The following is an 18152-nucleotide window of genomic DNA, read 5'->3' on the forward strand; positions in this document are numbered from 1 at the left end:
TCACTTACAAGTCTTGGGCATTAACAAAAATAACCAATTTCAGTTTTACAGACCTCTCAGCTCTGCAGTGGTGTTGGGACAAGGCAGCACTTTTAATTGTGCAGACTGTGGCAGAGACCAACTACCTCTCTTCACACCAGCTTCCTCTTCCTCCTGAGGATGTAGGTAGATGACGCTTCCAGCCTACTTTCCAGTGTGGTGTAGCCATGCCAAAGTTGCAACTGACAGAATGATAGCCAGAGCGAGGCACTCCACTTCCAATCTGGTTCATAATAATCTCTCACTTGGGGCCTTTCTTGTGCTTTTCTCTTCTAGGGGAAGATAGCCAAGCTACAAGATGGCAGAGCCACAAGATGAGGGAAGACTAGAGTCCCAGAATCCCTGCCTGGAAGAAAGTCACTTAACTAAAACACCCACATTAGATTGTCACACTAAAGTAAACATTCATTGTGCCTCTGAAATTTGGGAGTTTCTTTATTACAGTAGCTAACTTTAGGCTAACATGTAAAGAATGGAGAGAGAAGTTTCCAATGCAGTCTTTTTCTAGCCATATCTGAAATAATGGATATAGTTGCAGCTGGAGTGACTCTGAATTCTTCTGTATGTGATCTTTGGAAAGATATTAACTTGGTATCTTTTACAAAATTAATTTCACTTAATATAAATATATATGTTTTCTTTTAAATTTATTGGCTTACCCTCTTCATTTTTGGTTCATTTTAGGGTTGTAGCAAAAAAAAAAAAAAATTATGAGCCATTCCATTAACATTAACATTTTTCCCCCATTGAATATTTTTCCTATAACCATTCCTTTATTCATTAATTCATTTACCATTTCACAATTGCTATGGTCTGAATGTTTGTGTCCCCTTGAATTTGATATGTTGAAACTTAAATCTCCAATGTAATAGTATTAAGAGGTGAGGCTTTTGGAAGATGATTAGGTCATGAAGGCTCTGCCCTCATGAATGAGATTAGTGTCCTTATAAAAGATGCCTCAGAGAGCTGTCTTGCCCCTACCACCATGTGAGGACACATAGATTGTGCTATCTCTGGGTAAGGAGCTGTTACTGAATCTGCTGGTGCCTTGATTTTGGACTGTGAGCAATAAACTTCTGTTGTTTATAAATTATTCAGGCTCAGGTATTTTGTTACAGCAGCCCAGGCAGACTAAGACAACAATATTTTTGAACAGCTCTTATGTGCCAAACCCTTTACTGAAGTTATGAAAACAACTGCAAATAAGGCAGATAGGGTCTTTTCCCCTGGTAGAGCTTGCGAGAGGCAGACATTACACAACAAATCATAAAAAAAATTCTTTATTTGGTGTCTTAGTCTTTTTTCTCTAGCTATAACAGAGTACCACAAACTGGGTAATTTACAAAGAAAAGAAATTTCTTTCTTACAGTTCTGGTGGCTGAGACTGAGAAGTCCAAGTTTGAAGGGATGAATCTGGTGATGGTTTCCTCGCTGTGTCATAACATGGCAGAGGGCATCACATGGTGAGAGGACAAGAGCCTGCCAGCTCATGTCCCTCTTCCTCTTTTATAAGGTCACCAGTTCCATCATGGGGGCCCATGGGACTACCTCCCAAAAGTCCCATCTCCAAATGTTATTAACATGAATTTGGAGATTAAGTTTCCAATACCTGAAATTGGGGGCACTTTCAAACCATAGCATTTGGCACTATAACAAATGCTATGAAAGAGAACTCTAGTGAAAATTATATAATGGAGACCTAATCTAGCAACACTGGTGAGTGATATCAGAAAGGCTTCCAAAGCAAATGATATTTCAACTGAGACGTGAAGGCTGAGTCACCTACTTAGCTAGGTAAAGAGGGAGAGAGCAGCAAGGAAAGCACTACAAACTGAATGAAAGCCATATGCAAAGCCCTTAGGATGGTTATCAAGACCTAGCATGTAGCGTGTGCTTGGTAGGAATTGCTCTAACCTCTTTATTGTATTACCTCACTTACGTTCTCACAAAACATCTAGTACAAGAATATTACTTTCTACACTATTAAAAATAAGGCCTGTCATTGGAATGAAGTGCAAAGTGCTTGAAACAAGTGAAGAAAGAGACTAATGGTGGTATAGGGGTTGGTGAAGGAAGCAGGGAACAGATCACCCGGGATGGTAGCCATGTGTTAGACCAACAGGGCATATTTTAAGCAGGACAGTTTGACACAAATACAGCTTTTAATAACTTTCTCCCCTCTCTTGTGGAATAGAGACAATTAGAGGAAATAAAAATAATTCACTGTAAATTAACAAATTATTTTTTGATTGACTGGTGAATGGATTCATTGCCTGATATTTTTAGAGAGCTGTCTGCTGGCCCAGCATTATAATAGGTACTTTGGGATATACAAGGTAAGCATAAAACTTTGTCTTTGTTCTCAAGGATAAAGCTCTCCCTTGCTTCTCACCAGCAGGAATTGAGTATTACCTGATTTCAGGAACTAGAAGGTAAAGCCTCTTGTATTAGTTCTTTATTACCAAGTAACAAGTTACCAAACTTAGTAGCTTAAAACAATAGGAATTTGTTATCTCACCATGGCTGTGAATCTGGGCATGGTTTAGCTGTATTTTGTGCTCACAGTCTCATCTCACAGCCGCAGTGAAGGTGTCAGCCAGGGCTCTGCTTTCATCTGAGGCTTGGGGTTCTCGGCTCCCTGACTGTTGGCAGAATTCAGTTTCGTAGATAGAGGACTGAGCCTAGGACTGAGACCCTAGACCCTAGAAGCTGTTCTTCCCTGCCACATTGTCCCAATTCACAATATAGCAGCTTGCTTCTTCAAGGCTAGAAGGGGAAACTATTTCTAGTCTGCTAGAAAGGAGGCTTCTGGAAAGGAATATAGTCACAGGAGCAACTATGCCATTATAATAACCTAATCAAAAGAATGATTATCCATCACAGTCACACACAGAGTTGGGGTATATTCCCCGGGGTGTGTATCTAATGAGGTGGGAATCTTGTGGGTAATCTTAGAATTCTGCCTATCACACCTGAGCAGGAAGATGGGTTGGTCAGACATAGAAGTATAGAAAAATTGAGATTCTGAGAAACAATTAGAATTGTCCAGATGGCCATTTCAACCTTCTTTAGGAAGAGTGGATCCCACTGTCTTCCTGGCATTTAAAATCACTGGTGACCAGATGTCCTAATTTACCTTAGACAATCCTGACACTTGTTGTCCCAGTGTCATTATAATAGTGTTCTCTTCGACTCTCAAGGATATCTCAGTCTGGATGATAAATTTTATTGTCAATATATTTATAGCCCTTTGTAGAAAGGGAATAACAAAGCCATTAGAGCCTGATGCCCTTCAATATTTGTGTAATTCCCCTTGTTCTGATTCCAGGGTTCACTAAGCAAACTTCTAATAATTTGGATTCTGTGTAGCATGTCCACAGGGGGAAAATGCTGGTTGGACTAACATCAAAGTCAGCTCCACTCAATGCTTGTCTTCCTCCTTATAAACTAATGAGGAAACATCCTGATTTACACACCTCAATCTCTTATGAGTGATAAGAGTGAGGCAATTTCCCTGATACTGATCAATTTCAGGATCCTGAACAGACTAAGTTGCAATACCCAAAGTCGAGGGACATAATGGGATGTAGGATGTGGAACTCACCAAGGTAAATGCTTGCCTGCAAAGCCGTGCATCCAGACCACCAAGCGTGGGCAGATTCATCCTGACCACTCGTTATGAGTCTTTATTATAAACACGTCCAGGTCGACAGATAATATGGGATGGGAGAGATAAGTAGAGACCCAAGTTGTCAGAGAACTCAAAGGCGGGCTTTCCAGAGGAGAGGTATAATATGACTAAACCTCAAAGTTGAGGTGGGTTGGATGAGTACACAGAAAAACTAGTTAAGGTTATTTTATTATGCTTGAGCAATTTACCATTCTTCATCAGCTGAGAGTTTCCAGTTAGCTAGAGTAGGGGACAGGTTACTCTATAAAGCTGCGGTCCCCAAATCCTGGGCTGTGGTCTGTTAGGGATCAGGCTGCAGAGGTCCACCGTTTGCCTCATCCTCTCCCCATTCCTGGAGTGTGGAAAAATGGTCTTCCCATGAAACTTGGGTTGGCGGTGGCGCACGGCAGGAGGTGGACGCCGGCAAGTGAGTGAAACTTCGTCTGTCTTTACAGCTGCTTCCCACCGCTGGCATCATTGCCACCTGAGCTCCGCCTCCCCGCCCCGCCCACCTGTGGAAAAATTGTCTTCCACGAAACCGTCCCGGTGCCAAAAAGGATGCGGACACCGCTATAAAGCATGGCTTGCCTTCCATCTTGGTATGGTTTGAATATCACCTCTAAAACTCATGTTGAAATTTAATTGCCATTTTGAGGGTATTAAGAGGCGGGGCCATTAGGAGGTGATTAGGCCGTGCGGGCTCTGCCCTTATGAATGGATCAGAGCTGTTATTGCAGGAGCAAATTCCCAAAAGCAAGTTCAGACTCCTCTTGCCCACTCTTGCCCTCACATGCACTCTTTTGCCCTTCTGCCTCCCACTATGGAATGACTCAGCACAAAGACCCTAGTGGGCTCCGCCACATCCCAGCCTCCAGAACTGCAAGAAATAAATTTCTCTTTTATTAGTTCCCAGTATGTGGAATTCTGTTATAGCGACACAAAACACAGACAGACCTATACTACCATGTGCAACAGAGAGAGAATCTGCTCACCTGAGCCGCAGATTGACTTCAGACATTGAGAGTAAGAGAGACAGAGTCTAGGATGCTGTGGAATAGTGAATGGATCTATTCATCCAGTTAATATTTATTGAGCATCACTATGAAGAATGGTGAAATGCAATGGTGGGAATACAGTGGTGCAGAAGACCATTGCATGCCCAGATCTTCCAGCCTGTAGCGGAAGACAAAGAGGAAAAAGGAATTTATGCAATTATGCCATGGGGCTGATAGGGTGCTACAGAGGTATATATAAGTAGAGGTGCTCCAGAGACGTCTAGCCAGAGGAAGCAAGATTTAGTTAAAGAAAAAAGGAGGTAAGGAGTGTTTTTGAAACAAACTCAATATTAGAAAAAAATCAAAGGTTTTAGGAAACTATGTAATATGCTTGAAGTGATAAGAAGCAAGCTAAGTTTAGAGGAACAGAGAGCCAAGGTTATTTTAGGCCCATTCACGGCTTTGGACTTGACCCCAAGAGCAATAGTGTGCAGCTGAAGGGATCCTGCAACACAAGCCATTGAAATGCCTTTGAGTTTGTTTTGATGGTGGGGTGGGGGTGGGGGGAAGGGCGGTGGCCAGGACAGTTTCATACCTATATACGGTATTATGAATTCTATGAGAACTGTCCCCTGGCATTTGCAAAGATATTTATGTTTTGCAGAAATAAATTCACGTACCAATTTTTGGCTTATGACAAAATACATGCAATAGCATTTGGGAAAAAACTTGGATTGGAGAGTATTTTTTGGACATAATCCCATTTCCTACCCCATTTGAGTAGTAAAGATTTTGTTTTGGGTAATCTCTAGTCTCTACCCCTACCTTCCAGAAGGGTTTGCACTACTCACTAGTAGTTAAACTATTCCTTTCTGAGCATTATATTTTACATTTTTTACGTAAATCTCCTGTTTCGTTGCTTTTTTCTCCCCATCTTAAGTCTCAAGTCAGTGTTATGATCTTTCCATTAGTTAATGATTGAGGGATTTATACAATATTACAGTGCTTTCCCATAACAGTACTACATTTGCTCTTCTTATGTGTTTGCCTTGGGTATTTTTCATTCATCTATCCGTGCATTTATATGTACAAAAACTGTGTATCACCTGTTATGTGCTCTGTTTTTGAAGTCAACATTGTTTTGCATTGGGAGCAGAAAGATCTCTGTAGTAACAGCTCCTTCCCAGATTTCTTTCTACAGTGTTTCAATAATTATAAAAATCTTCACCAAATGAAAATAGCTCCTCTAATTAAATTCAAGCTGAGTCTGGTCAGTGTTCAGGGAAAATGACTTCATTACAACTGATGGAGAATTGGACCCAGAAAACTAAAAAGCATGTCAAATACTTAAGATTTCTCTGTCATTTCAATGTTGTCTGGGAATGAGTAGAATCATTCTGACACTTTTTGAAGACTCAGTAATGAAAAGTGGTGCCTGCTACCCTCAAAGCGGCTAAAACACGAACACAATGAGAAGAATAGAGTTTCTTGTGTTTTTATTCACAGGTGTTTTATGTAGGACTGCCAGCTTACTCTACTACAGTGTAACTTTCTAACCCTTTCTTGCTGTCATCATAAGTAGCATAAATGATATTTTTATGGGAAGTGAGCCACTGAAATTTTCATGAAGACAAGTTAAAAGGAGACAAGTTCTGCAAGGAAATAAATCTACAAATGATAAATTCTTCAGTAGTCTTTCCCTGGAAATGTTAGAGATGTGATGTACCAATTGTATTTTAATAATTTAAAAAGTGTCTCTACCCTCTCTTCGCTAATTAATGCTTACTCTAGCAATTCAGGGTCCTACTGCCAGAATACATTATTTTAAAGTGATATTTTCCCCTTATGAAGAGATACACAATCAGCCCAAAAGCTTTAAGTGCAAATTAAAGACACCTCTCTCAGAGAAAGGGGAAATCTCTCAAATTACCTTAAATTGGAAGGAAAAAACCTTCAACGAAAGGACGTTAAGAGGAAGTGGACTTGAATCTGTTACTTCAACATAAAATTCTGCCATTTTGGGCTTCAGTGCTTTACTGGTACCCAGACTAGATCAATATATCCAAAATAGCAGGCAACATTAAGTTAATAGTCCTTGGTTCCAATGTGAGGAATTAGGGAGAGAAAAGAATGAATTATGAGCTATTTTCAGGTTGTAAAACCTTAACAACTGAGAAAGAGATTTTAGTGTACTGTCTGATTCATACTGTTTGTTCTAGGACTGAATCAGTTCTACATTTTTCTTATGAACATATGCTACATTCCTATACAGGTAGTCATTCTATATGTTTACCCTGCGCACATATATATCATCTCAAGAGCAGAATAAACCATAATATGTTTATTCTTTGCTACAGTCATTTTAGATCTTCTATAAGCATCCATCAAAAAGGGGAAAAGATGTTATTAGATGATGTGATTATGTCTTTGGCTGTGATTCAGTGTCTTCCTCTGTAAACTAAGAGTAATAATTAATAATAATGCCTGCATCAGGAGGTAAATGAGTTAATACACATAAAGCCTTTAGAAGATGGCCTGTGACATAGAAAGGGCCCAATAAATATTAGCTATTGTTATCTATGGCTATTCCTATACTCACGACACTATCTTACTGTTTTATAGTCATTATGTATTTATAGCACCAATAAAACTTGCTTAATCTAATAATGAAATTAAGCATCAAGTGAAGTCTGATTTTGTTTTTTCTTGTTGTTACTTCTTGCCATGATGCTTTATAAATTAGGCAGGGAGTGAAGTGGGAAGAATAAAGGAGTGATAATCTTAAGCAATGGTTTGCATTTTGTCGTTGCCACTAACCACCTCTGTTACCTCCTGCTACTCTCTCACGCCATGAAGCTTCAGTTCCTTGTGTGTAAAATAAGGCATAGATGGCCATGGTTCTGTAATGGCATTTACTGGTCATGATGTACCAGACGCTAAAATGGTCACATGTAGGAGATGCTCTTACTCCCTCCCTACAAATCTCTTTTTATCTAATTTTTTTCCTTTTACCTTGCTATGAGAAGAAAAGCTCAGCAATTAGGGAAAACACAGCAGATACTTAGCAACTCAACAGGGATTAATTTCTTTTACATATTATGATACATTTTTTACATGACACAATGTTACATTTTTCGTGGATGTCCCAGCGTGTGGTAAATGATTATAACTTCATTGCTGATGTTTGAAAGATTATGACTGATAAGGTAAGCCTTATGCTTTCATATTTCTTTTGTTTCGACTTCACTCACCTTATAAATAATTCATAGAACAAAATTACTGTCCCAGAAAAATACAGTCTGTTTCTATCAGCCCCTTCACACTTTATTGATCAGTGCATGTAATTTTTACCACATATCCATGGAATTTAGAAATTTAACTTTTTCCTTTGTTCCATGAGACTTTAAAGGCATATATTTCTATGCAAATACTAGTATTTATAAACTCCATATTGCAAAAACACTGTTTCTATTTATTCTATTTATGTTGTAAATCTCTTTGATATTAAGCACAACTTTCATTGGTCTTCTATAAAAATAAAAAATAGTTGTCATTCATTATCTCTTTTTTTGTCTTTATAACAATACTGTGGGGTAAGTATTATTGTGTCCATTTCACATGTTAGGAAACTGAGGTCACAGACATTAAATAATTTCCTCCAGGTGTTAGTGGTGGATCCAGCATTTGAATTATTTGTATTCTGAGTGTTTAGAGAGCAGAGCCCATGTTGTCAACCATTAGACATGGTATTGCCAATGGGATTAGCCCAGATGAATGGAGTCACTAGCCCAGCTCAGGCTGCTGAAATCTCTCTTTCTATTATGCCATTCTCTAGTAATTGATGATATTTTGATCTTTAAACTGCCCTTCCAAAATGATCCACTTGAAATATTATAGCACTGTGGTCCCCAAGCCCCGGGGCCATGGACCAGTACTACAGTTAGGAACCAGGCCACACAGCAGGAGGAGAGCAGCGGGAGAGTGAGTGAAGCTTCATCTGTATTTACAGCCACTCCCCACCAACCGATCTTGAGTTCTGCCTCCTGTCAGATCAGCAGTGGCATTAGATTCTCATAGAATCACAAACCCTGCTGTAAACTGCATGCGAGGGATCTAGGTTGTGTGCTCCTTATGAGAATCTGATGCCTGCTGGTCTGGGGTGGAGCTGCAGTGGTGATGCTAGCGCTGGAGAGCGGCTGCAAATGCAGATTATCATTAGCAGAGAGGTTTGCCTGCACAGAGACCATAATAAATCAATTGCAGACTCATGTCAAAACCTTATCAGTGAGTACCAAGTGACAATTACACTGCATCTGGTGGCAGACTTTAGAGTGGCAAGTGAGCATCTGACTTCAATACTTCGATTGTACAGCTACATCTGGTGGCAAACTTTAAGTCAGAATCCAACACTTATTTTAGCCTGTGCATGGTCCACCCATTATCTTATTTACTGCTTCAGTTCGTGCCTCTTTCCTGCACTGCACACTTGTCTCAGTCACAGTTTTGGTAAGCCCACAAGCTAACCCTAGCAAAAGTGAATGGAAAACAAATGTCACTGGAGAGCTTCTTTAAAAAGGGGGAAAGACCCGAAGATGAGACAGCAGAAGACTCTAAGACTGCCAAAAAAATGAAAGCTGCATTTAAAAGAAATTACCAAGAGTCCTACTTACATTACGGTTCATTTCAACAAGTGATGCACATTCTCCAAGCTCGCTTTGTATAATATGTGGCAACCAGCTAGCCAGTGAAGCCATGAAAACTTCAAAACTGCTTCACCACATGGAGACCAAGCACCCTGCATTAAAAGGCAGGACTTTGGAGTTTTTCAGAACAAAACAACATGAACACAAAGAACAGAAGCAATTATTAAAGGCCACCGCTTCATCAAATGTGTCTGCACTGAGAGCATCATTCTCAGTGGCTAAGCACATTGCTAAAGCTAAGAACCCCTTTACTATTGGTCCTGCCTGCCACTAAGGACATTTGTTGTGAACTTTTAGGAGAGGTTGCAGTTTGAAGGCTGACATGTGTTCCTCTCTCAGCTAGCACCATAACTAGATGAACTGATGAAATAGCAGAGGATATTGAGGCACAATTGTTAGAGAGGATTAATGAGTCACCATGACTCATCACCAGGTTGATGAGTCTACTGATGCTGACAAGGCAGCAACAATGCTTGTTTTTGTGTGATATATTGTTCAGGAGGATGTGCATGGGGATATGTTATATGTACTTTTGTAGCCAACCAACACTACAGATGCAGAACCATTCAAGTGTTTGAATGACTACATATCAGGAAAACTGAACTGGTCACTTTGTGTCAGTATATGCACAGACAGAGTGGCTGCCATGACTGGTGGCTTTCTGGTTTCACTACTCAGGTCAAGGAGGTGACTTCTGAGTGTGAGTCTACACACTGTGTCATCCATAGAGAAATGCTGGCTATCTGAAAAATATCACCTGAACTAAATAACGTTTTGCAGGATGTGATTAAAATTATCAACCACTTTAAAGTCCATGCCCTCAACTCACATCTGTCCGCACAGCTCTGTGAGGAGATGGACGCAGAGCACACATCTTCTCTTGTACACAGAAGTGAGGTGGCTTTCCAAAGGTAGATCACTGGGCAGAGATTTTGAGTTACAAGAGCCGCTCCAGAGATTTCTTTTAGAAAAACAGTCACCACTGGCAGCACATTTCAGTGACACAGAGTGGGTTGCAAAACTTGCTTACTTGTGTGACATAGTCAACCTGCTCAACAAACTCAGTCTGTCACTTCAGGGAAGAACGACAACTGTGTTCAAGTCAGCAGATAAAGTGGCTGCATTCAAAGCTAAGCTGGAATTAGGGGGGTGATGAGGGCACATTGGGATTTTGACATATTTCAAACATTAGCAGAGATTTTGAAAGAGGCCGAGCCCGGGCTTTCTTTCTCCCAGCTGGCGCATGGTCACCTACCTATATCAGCTTTCAAGAGAGTTTGAGCATTACTTCCCAACCACAAAAAACTCCTGAACTGGGAAGGAATGGATCCGTGACCCATTTGTGAATAAGGCAGGTGAATCCACTTTGTCTGTGCTGGAAGAGGATCAACTGCTTGAGATTACAAGTGGTGGTGGCCTTAAAAGTATGTTCGATTCTTATTTCAGCATAATGTGGGGGTACAAAAGTTTAGATTAAGTATATTGCCCTTGCCCCCCCCCCCACCGCCTTGAATCAGAGCTTCAAACGTGTCCATCCCCTAGGACTAGAGCAAGACTAATAATGTTTTATGGGATTTGTAGCATATAGAAAAGTAAAATGTATGACAATAGCACAAAGCACTGGAACTTTTGTACCTTGCAAGTGTGAATATAATATGGTACAACCACTTTGGAAATTTGTTTAGCAGTAACTTATAAAGTTAATCATATACTTACAAAAAAAAAAAGTATGTTCAAGACAATTTCAAATCTTCATACATTCTGAACTAAAGTCAAGACAGAATACACTGAGATTGCCACAGAAACATTGAAAAGCCTGCTTCCATTTCCAACATACTATCTTTGTGAAACAGGATTTTCTGCAGTGACCCCAAATGAGATTACAGAATACACTGGACATTAAGAAATACACTTCAGGGAGTTACTGTCTCCCATCACCCCCAGACAGCACCATGTAGTTGCAGAAAAACAAGCTCAGGGCTCCCACTGATTCTGCATTATAGTGAGTTGTATAATTATTTCATTATATATTGCAATGTAATAATAATAGAAATAAAGTGCACAATATATGTAATGCACTTGAATCATCCTGAAATCATCCCCCTCACCCCCAGTCCATGCAAAAATTGTCTTCCATGAAACTAGTTCCTGGTGCCAAAAAGGTTGGGAAACCACTGTTCTTGTAGTTAAGAGAACCCACCTGGTATTGTTCAACTAAAGAATTTATCTAGACTTTACATTATCTGGATGCTCCCTCCTATTTGGACTAAAGAAATCTTCTGGGCAGATGCTGAGGGTGATAGTGACCAGCACCAAGACAATGAGGAGAGCCGACCCCACACTGCCAAGCAGTGGGTGGATAGATGCTCCAGGGAAAGAATGACATCCTTGAAATATGAAATGTTAGAATGTCAACAAACAATGAGAATGATGTCTTAGCAGAAATGATGAAATTGAACAATTTAGGAAGGAGGAGAAAAGACAAGGAAATAAAAGAGATGAAATCAAAAATTTGGAGCCATGAACAATCGCAACAAAATTAAAATTCTCTTATTCAACTATTTCTTAATTGCCTTTTTAAAAAAAGTTTCAACAGATGTGCTTTATAGAGTCTAAAAATATTAGAATAGCTCCAGTATTTGTAGATAGATTACATATCTTTAAATATTTTGAGAGTGTGGGAAGCAAAAAGTCTTTAGAGCAATAAAGTTTTTTTTAGAAAAGTGACTGACAAATATTCTGCCGTGTTTTTTTCCTTGTTCACTTGAATTTGATGTTTAGACTCATTTCTTTATTTAGTAAACATTTCATATATTCAATAAAATTTACCTTTTACTATAATATCTGTTACAAATATTTCAATTTAAATGAAGTCCTGGAAAATATTGTTGACCCCTCCTCCTGCTCTTTAAAAACATATCCTCAGAGAGTTTTCTAAAAGTAATATGTTGGAATTTTTCTAAATCATCAAAAGACAATAAAAATGGAATACTTAGTGAAAAGACTGAATTTTTTTTAGAAACAAGTAAACATGTAAAACATTTTATAACTGTGTAAACATTTTTTTCACACGGAAATGAAATTTTGATTGATGTGAAGTTATGTATTATGAATGCTATCAATTGGGTCAACAAATTTGTAAATAAAACTTCCTATACTAGGAAACTCAAATACTTGGCAAGTCAATGAATTGATTAACTAATTAAAATATAGCTCTATTCTATCAAGAAAATCTTTATTGTCTGTACCTTCTCTAATAAAATGAGACCTAAAATTATGCAATGCAATTTGTATTCATTTTGAAGTGAACAATAACAGGATTGCATCATGTTTTTCTCAAATTTATCTATTTTTCCCCTTTTCTTTCTTTTAAATATTTATTTAGCTTTACAGATAATCCTCTTTGCAAGTTGTGAAAACATTAGATATGGTACAGAAGCTAATCTTCAAGAAAATGAAGTAAATGAAGACTTTATGCATTTGTGTGACTAGATTTTAGTGTTTTTAACAAAAATTTTCACAAGTTCCAAGAAAAAAGATTTTGGATTAGTTGTTACATTAGGTCACCTATTCTATCTAATAAAATAGCTTGTTGCATTCCATTCACATTTTAATTTTGGAAATAGACTTAAAAAAAATGTTCCAACTTTTGCATAGGCTTGAAGACTCATTACAAAAGACAAATTTGTTATCGGGTTAATTTTTATGGAGTCGGTTTGGTGTTCCATTTGCACCCCTTCAGAATCCATTATGGGTTGAGAAGAACTTGCCTATTCTTTCATGAATTCATATCATATAATGATTTCTAGTTAATCACAGAAGCTGAAAAGATTTAAACCCCAATGGAGGTTAAATTAACCTTTTCCAAACTTTTTTTGGGGAGGTTTCGGGGGGTTGAGATTAATTTTGTGCTCAGCCCCAAAGCATGCTTTTCTATTTCCCCCCTCCTCCCCTACCCCAGTGATAAAGGCTGGAGGAGGGTCTGGAGAAGTGATTTCAAAACCAGTGACTAGAGGAAGTATCTCGAGAAGCAGAATGTCACATACAATCTGCCAGACCACATATCATCATCACTCAGTTTATGGGAAGAGTATAATTGATTCTAACAGGATCTAAGGCTTTAATCACATTACTGACAACCATAGCTTCCCTGAATCCCATAATATGTTCTGATCATGATCATTGACTTTATAATGACAAGGTTCTAGGACATCTATATATATGTGAAATTTTCAGTAATGTTATTTGGCAATCCAAGGCACAGCTGTTGACATTAATTTCATCCAGTCCCTTTTTTTTCTAACTAATCCAATTATTTCAGTATTATTACGGACCAGGGGGCCATGCATATTTGCTTTTTGTGTGACTTGATGGACTGGAATTGAGAAGAGGCAGGTTCTAACAGTTTGTTACCCTTGCTTCCCAAAGTGCGGGCCGTGTACTGGTAGCATCGGTAGTACTCATGCTGGTAGCACAGTAGCTTAGGCTGTGCCCTAGATGTACTAAATTCGAATCCTAGCTCGACAGGATCTACAGGTGATTCTTAGGCACTTTAAAGTTTGAGAAATATTAAAATAGAGCAGTAGGCCTTAGCCCCAGCTATAAATTACAATCACCTGTGGAAATTTTAATAACTATTATGTATGGGCTTTACTTCTGACCATTTAGATGGAATTCTCTGGAAGGGGCCTGGGCATCAGATCTTTTTAAAAAAATCACACTTTGTAATTCTAATGCACAGCCAAGGCTGAAAGCCACTGCACCTAAACGAATGGCTTTAGTTATTAAATATTTATTGTAGCTCTGTTACATGCCAGTCACTGCTAAGAGGGAGGCCATCACGGAGCCTGCAGTCTAATAAGGCCTAAGTTATTAAAAGCAGCAACAATGACAAAAAATTGAAATACTTAATGACTTTATATTATTATAAGTGCTAAGTAAACCTGGAGAAACACTTTACTTATGACTGAGAAAGTCATTACTGCATACGTAGTGAAAATTAGGGGTGAGGCAGAAGGATTTTGGCAATTTTGGAAGACTTTAACTCTGGGGAACGAACAGGCAAAGGGCCGAGTAGGTACTGCCCCACCCAAGGGCCTCCACGTCAGGGCGCTGAAGGTGTTTTACACTCTAGTGAGGGGTTGAATGCACCTAGGGGGTGTTGGAGGGAACTTTCCCTAATTTATCTTTCTGGAAGTTGTATCTTCTTCTAATTTTTTCAGCCCAGAAGCGAGCATTACTTTCTAATTTGCACTAAAACATTGTATAGGTTTGCAGTAGCCCTGCCCTCAACATTCTCTGGCCCTCAGCTCCCCCATTTCTCTTGTTGGGCCCTGGGCATTATAGCTGTAGTATGATGCTCAGGTAAAAGGTTGCACAGGATGAGGGTGAGCAGAACTTTCTATAGAACCTTCAACACCTTGTCAAAGTTTTGGATTTATCCTAAGGGCAGAAGAAAACCATTGATCCTCCATTTACATTCCAATTACACTCTGATTTACATTCTTAAAGACTTGAGGAACCTGTTGGGATTGGATTAGAGTGGTAGATTGAATGGCTGTAGAATTTATTAGGAGTCAGTTACAATAATTCAAGTGAGATGTGATGGTATCTTGGCCTACAGTAGTCATAGGAGAAATATTAATAGTATGGATTCGAAACACAGTTTTAAACAGGGTGAGGTCCTATCCAAACAAAAAACAAACAAAAAAATCCTCATTGAGATCCATCATTCTCTGATATTAGTGAAATCTGAGGACAGAACTAGGAATTCAAAATTCAGAAGAAATAAAAATCTGAAAATAGTTTTGGCCTTCCTGGAAACTATATACTAGAAATGTACTTAATATATATTAATTCCTATTTTTCCCCTCCTCAGGATATATTGCCACATGTGACAAGTTTTTTTATTTTTTTAAATCGTTACTTGAATCAGCACTTTCAGACTTTTCTTAGAAAACTATATATGGATAAGAGAGGAAGAAAATGTAAGACACCCCTCATTCCCTTGTCTGGCCTGGTGCACTGAGTAAGGCGAAACGTGTGAGATGAGGTTGGACGGATTTTATAGACCTTGACACCTTGCTAAGGATCCCTGGGAAACTGCTGTATAATTTGGGGGAAGAGGGAGCCCATAATTTGTATGTTATTGATGCAGAATCAGCTCATGAAATACAGAAGGACCCACACTAGGGGGTCTCTATTTCTGGAGGTAATAGAATGCCTGTTTTTAGTTTCCCTTTCTTTATTTCTTATTATTTTTTAAATTTTATTTTATATACAAAGAGCTAGCATGGTTTCTTTCAGTGAGTGGGCGCCTTGATAATCCATTCAAGGCAGATCTCTTAGTTCAGTTTAATGAAACCAGCGTCCTTCGCGTGCTGCCGGAAACACTGGCGGCACATACTGAGGCCGTATTTCCGGATCAGACCATGCCTGTTTGAGCAGGCGAGACATTGAGAACCTGGCTGAATTTTCGCGGACGGCTTCAGTAGTGCTGCTGACCCATCTTGCTTTCAGGAGTGCAACGAGGCAAAAAGCTAGTTTCCCCCTTATGTCCTGAAATCAAGTCTCTGATTAAACAATACTGTCTAACAAATTGCAAAGAAATGTGATGCTTTTTTTTCCTCCCATCTTTTCCCTACTGCCAAGGATTTTTTTTTTTTTTTTTTTTTTTAACAGGGTCTCCCTCTGTTCCCCAGGCTGGAGTGCAATGGCATAGTCACAGCTCGCTGCAGTCTTGAATTCCTGGGTTCAAACAATCCTCCTGCCTCAGCCTCTGCAGCAGCTGAGACTACAAGTGCATACCACCAGTCCCAGCTATTTTTTTTTTTTTTTTTTCTGGAGAAGAGGGCCTCACTATGTTGCCCAGGCTGGACTTAAACTCGTGGCTTCAGGTGATCCTCCTGCTTCAGCCACCCCAGTAACTGGGACTACAGGCGTGCACCACCACGCCTGGACAATTTTTTGTAGAGACGGAGTCTCGCTGTGTTACTGAGGCCATGCCAAGGAAATTTTTATGACCTCATCCATGTTCTCTTTTTCTCTTCAACCACAGCCACAGAAGCATCAGTAGCAACTTAACATCCACCTTTTCCTTTTGCTTCACTTAGTTTTTAGGTTCCTCACACTCCATATAAATAATTTTCTAATAAAACATAAAAGTTGCTTGTCCCAACGAAGGACTTTGTTTTTCAAAATTAAAGTAGAACATGTACACTGAATTAAATCATGGCTGAGCATTTTCTGTCATTTCTACATTTCTTTGTTCCTCAAGTTCCAAAGGAAAATCTAATTGGATATTTACTTCCTGTTTAATATTTCTTTTCTTCTTAATCTCTTGAGAAGTGAATTGGATTCTATTGTAAACATGATAGTTATTGTGAGAATAAGAAATTTTAAAGGAAATCTCTGTGGTTTTAACCCATAGTATAAGCTGGTGTTATAACATTCTATATTAAAAATCAGCATTTACACGTGGAATTTGAAACTCCTGTAGGGTTATTCTGCTGGAAAGGCAAACATGATTGTTCAGGTAAAACTGAAGCATGAAGTGCGGACAATATATTTTTCAAGTGGACATAAAAAGGCTCATTGTCAGTTGCTTTGAAAGGACAAGCATGGAAAGAAAGTGAAACTTTGTTCCATGTCAGAGTCTAATGTTAGATTTTAAACAAGCCTTCCTGACTGCTTTTCTGTTTTCTTCACTCTCCAGTTTGGTCTATAGATTCTTAAGCCCCGTAGGTGAGAACTTGGACATCTGTAGACTTGTGAAATACTTCACATTACGTTTTATCTTCAACGAGAATGAAAAGGATGGGGTAAGTTCTAGCCTGGAGAAAATTTATGAAATACATATTTCTCCATAGCACATAGTGTAAAATAGGGTTAGTACATGGTTTTGGATAATTTAAAAAGCTTTGTTACCTGGATGTACTCAGAAGATACATCATAACAATTGATTTGTTGCTACTGTCCCTCCCTCCCTCCCTCCCTTCCTTCCTTTCCTTCTCTTCCCTGTTTCTCTCTTTCTCTCTCTCTCTTCTTCTTTCTTTCCTTCTTTTCTTCATAATAATACAATAGTCCTGGGTATAGTGCTTTTTATTTCTATCAAAACTCACTCCCTGAAACAAACAAACAAAAGAAAGTGGTACATAAATAGGTAAGATGTTAGTTAATGTAGTTCTAAGAGAGATATGCGAAACATTCTCTGATATATTTACAGCAGAGAAGACAGGCTTTGAGGACACAAAGAACTGAGTTCACATCGTTTATATCTACTATGTTTTAATCCAGGTGATCTTGACCATGCCAATTTCTCTTTACTCCCATTGCCTCATTTGTTCAATAAAGATATGTGAACACAGGGATGATTAAATTTCATAATATGCAGCTATTTACCTCTGTCTATATTTATATGCATGAAAAGCTTAGAAAGTGGATACATAAACTGCGATATATCCAAACAATGAACTATCATTTAGCACTAAAGAGAAATTAGCTATCAATCCATAAAAAGATATAGAGGAAATGTAAATGCCTATTACTAACTGAAAGAAGTCAATCTGAAAAGGCTATGTGATTCCAACTAGATGACATTCTGGAAAAGGCAAAAGTACAGAGACAGCAAAAAGATTAGTGATTTGCAGGGACTGGGGAGAGGAAGGGATGAATAGGCAAAGCAGAGGGTTTTTAGAACTGTGAAAAAACTCTGCATGGCATTACCCTGGTGGATAAATATCATGA

General features: G+C 38.8%; 1 pseudogene; it reads right to left on the reverse strand.

Moving 5' to 3' along the window:
- Window positions 1-15751: 15751 nt before the first annotated feature.
- LOC138386999 (small ribosomal subunit protein uS14-like) lies at window positions 15752-15915 on the reverse strand (annotated as a pseudogene).
- Between the last annotated feature and the right edge of the window lie 2237 nt (window positions 15916-18152).

This window comes from Eulemur rufifrons, chromosome 7, assembly GCF_041146395.1.
Source record: "Eulemur rufifrons isolate Redbay chromosome 7, OSU_ERuf_1, whole genome shotgun sequence".
NCBI lineage: Eukaryota > Metazoa > Chordata > Mammalia > Primates > Lemuridae > Eulemur > Eulemur rufifrons.